The sequence below is a fragment of the Pleurodeles waltl genome, chromosome 12 (assembly GCF_031143425.1).
Source record: "Pleurodeles waltl isolate 20211129_DDA chromosome 12, aPleWal1.hap1.20221129, whole genome shotgun sequence".
Lineage (NCBI taxonomy): Eukaryota > Metazoa > Chordata > Amphibia > Caudata > Salamandridae > Pleurodeles > Pleurodeles waltl.
The window spans coordinates 4,439,146-4,442,639 of NC_090451.1; the positions used below are offsets into that span (position 1 = coordinate 4,439,146).

The 3,494-nt window shown below is 50.5% G+C and overlaps 1 non-coding gene across 1 annotated transcript; it reads left to right on the top strand.

The window, feature by feature from the left end:
• The first annotated feature begins 2,823 nt into the window (after positions 1-2,823).
• Positions 2,824-2,895, top strand: TRNAG-UCC (transfer RNA glycine (anticodon UCC)). Its single transcript has one exon. It is a non-coding gene; the product is annotated as a tRNA-Gly (tRNA).
• Positions 2,896-3,494: the final 599 nt, after the last annotated feature.

Here is a 3,494-nt window from a genome sequence, read left to right on the forward strand (position 1 = left end):
ATTTAAACTTGAAACTATAACACACATCTGTCACCTTCTTGGCCTCTCATTCTTCTTGACAAAGAGCAGAGTGTTGCTGCAAGTTTTTTGGAAGCGACAAACACATTCAGTGTGCGCCCGGCTGAGGCTGTCGATCGTTTCACTGGTTCTTCTAATTGTGAGGTTGTGTGCTGGTGTTTAGGGATTGGACCGGTGTATTTCAGGTATTGAAATTGTGAACACTTTAGAATATGCGCCACCGGGTGAGTGAGTCCACCTCTGGATGCAGGGTTACCACATGGTGCTCTGTTAGTCAGTAGGACAGGGGGGGAGGTGTGTGGTGCAGTGTAGGTGCAGGTCCTCAGTCTGAGACTCTTCACAGGTTTGATGCCTTTGTGGACACCCACAATCCGGCTGATGTGCTTAAGACGAGTCCTGCTGTACTATGTGGGGCTTGTTTGTCTCAGGAAGTGTAAGCCACTGTGAGGAAGAGTAGATCACTGATTCATGGGAGGCAGGAGGGGGTTGTAGAAGGTCTAAACACAGTTGTGTGCCTCTGCATCTGTACATGTGTTTTCACTAGGTTTTAAGGGGCAGCGACCATTGGAGGGTGTTGTCAGTTACTACAGATATCAGTGCACCCACAGGGGTGGGCTGGTCAGGGCTTGCTTCAGGTGAGGTTGTGTCAATGAGCTGGGGTTGCTTCGCATGAGGTTGTGTTAGTGAGTTGGGGTTGCTTTGCATGAGGTTGTGTTAGTGAGTTGGGGTTGCTTCGCGTGAAGTTGTGTTAGTGAGTTGGGCTTGCTTCTCGTGAGGTTGTGTCAGTGAGTTTGGCTTCCTTCAGGTGAGGTTGTGTCAGAGAGTTGAGCTTCGGGTGAGGTTGTGTCAGTGAGTTGGGCTTCGGTGAGGTTGTGTTAGTGAGTTGGGGTTGCTTCGCTTGAAGTTGTGTCAGTGAGTTGGGCTTGCTTCAGGTAAGGTTGTGTCAGTAAGTTGGGCTTCGGGTGAGGTGTGTTAGTGAGTTGGGGTTGCTTTGCGTGAGGTTGTGTCAGTGAGTTGGGCTTCGGGTGAGGTTGTGTCAGTGAGTTGGGCTTCAGGTGAGGTTTTGTCAGTGGGTTAACCTTGCTTCAGATGAGGTTGTGTCAGTGAGCTGGGCGCTGTGGGCGGGGGGGGTTCGGTTGGATACCATGGTGAATCATGGCATGCGGAGCTTGCAGGGTTCAGCAATTGTCGTTTGACTACCTTGCTTCGATGCATTGATGCGGCGTTTCGTTTTTGTTGCTGTGATTGGTCCCCTTATTGATTTCTTTTTAAGAATAACATTTACACGTTTCCAGACATGAAGAGAAACACTCTGTCTCTCCCGTTCCCCACTTTAATGTGTTTTCTCAGAAACTGACCCGTTCGTGATGGTGAAACCGGAAGGACTGAAGCTCAGCAGCGCCTTTCCCTGTAGTCCATCTCTCCTTCCTGCCCCAGGCTGCAGTAGTACCATTCGTGTGCTCTTGGGCATGTAAGGCCCGTGTGGTCTTTTGTAAACTAACGTCAGGAGCAGGGCCCCCACCAGTGGGATACGGCATCCGGACCCGTATCAGAATGTGTGAGGTTTTCCACCCCTAGAACATGCCACACTCTGTGGTACCAACCCTCCAGGGTGGCACCAGCATAGCTGCCAAGTTTCCCAGGTCCATTCTTTATGTGTTGCTCCAATCCGAGTTTTTTTTACTTTGAATTCTGGACTTGTAGTCCTGTTTTATAATGGAATAAATAAAACTAAAACTCCCAGAATTCAAACTAAAAACTTGGACTGGAGCAGCACATCACGCACTGACCCGGGAAAACCTGGAATGGATGCCCCGGTCAGCAGCCAGCTAGTAGGGTCTGACCGGCCAGTGATAAGAGCGCATTTATCACCCTCCGCAAGTTTCCCCGCGTGTTTATTCAGCATTCAGACAAGATATGGGGGGGTCTCTGGGATGATGTTCCATCACCCCAGGAACCCCTGGCCAGACGGGGTGTATTAAAGGATGCCCCATAGAAGGAGGTGGTTCTCCCCCGCCTGTAGCCCCCCAGCACAGGTCCCATCTTGTTCTTTCCAGCGCGTGAAGTCGATGTGCGGACCCCCTTCACCTCGGATGGATTCTTGGTACATTCTACCTCCGAGAGGCCCGTGGGATCCCTTTAATGCAGCGGTGAGTCTGGTGGACTATTCGGCTTCTGTAAACTGAAGGTTCAACCCTCTCCCGGCAGCTCTGAAAGCTTCTCTTCTGTGCCGGGCTTCTTTCTAGTGACAATGTAGAGATTCTTGAAATAAGGGTGAGGTTGGGTGGCGGGTGGGGAAATGGGGAGGGGGCACCATCGCTTTCCTTAAAACAGATTGTCTGGAGCTGGATAACCCTTGATTGACACCACGGATCTCCCCCTGCAGGTTGGTTTACCGCCCCTCGACAGGTCGAATTCACTGTTCTAGGCCACAGGGCGTGCAGCAGGTAGAGTGGCACCGAGGACCAGTGGTTTCTGGGGCTCATGTCCATTCTGACCCTGGCGCCCATAATACTAAGGCTAACCTACTGCTAGGACCGGAGGGAAGTCAGCATACGATTAAATTGCGGAGTTTGGGTGATGCTGCTGGTTTCTGTCTGAGTAGAATTGATGGCTTCAGTTATTGGTGCTCAGTCCCGCGGAGGGGCTGTTAAAACTGGACTATCTGGGGGCTCTTAGACGGGTGAGTGGAGTGAAAAGTCTGTGCGGGAATGCTCGCCTTAGCTGCAGAATAACTCTTCTGTGAAGATATCGGCGGGCTTGTGTTATTTCTCAGAGGGAAAGCAGCTCCTACAATAGTAGCAAGCGTTGGTGGTATAGTGGTGAGCATAGCTGCCTTCCAAGCAGTTGACCCGGGTTCGATTCCCGGCCAACGCAGTATATATTTTTGTGCAATAATATAATTTCATTATTACTGTGTGAGTTTCACTTTGATAGTAAATCATTTAGTCTGTCTCACGACTGACATTGACTCACAAGGATACAGAACTAAGGAAACCACGAGGAATGAATATCACGGAGAGGCCGGAGCGACTCGGACGCATTTCCACCCACAGGTTTATGTTCTGGATCTCCTCCTGCAGGGCTGCACCGGCAGCTGACACACCGGGTGAACGTATGTGCAGCCACTTCTGAAAAGAATCGTGAATTACTCCAGTACTTCGAGCTCTGGCTCCATAGCAAGAACTAGTACGTGTTTGCAGCTGCACATCCTGTACATGATGACGTGGGAACTGTAAGTCAGTGCCTCAGTTCTGTTTTGCTGTTCGGTAGGACAGTGAATCCCTCAGCCCTTTCAGCGCTAGTAGCATCTCCAGACCCTCAACCCACTGGGGATTTTCCGGGGTCTGCAGCGGCCAATCCTGCACTTTCTACTTGTTAAGAAATCATTCACAAAACGGGAGATTAACCCTTTCTGAAAGAGGCGCTGGTTTATTGCCCCGAATGTTAGACCAAGGTCGGTTCTTTGCAGTAGT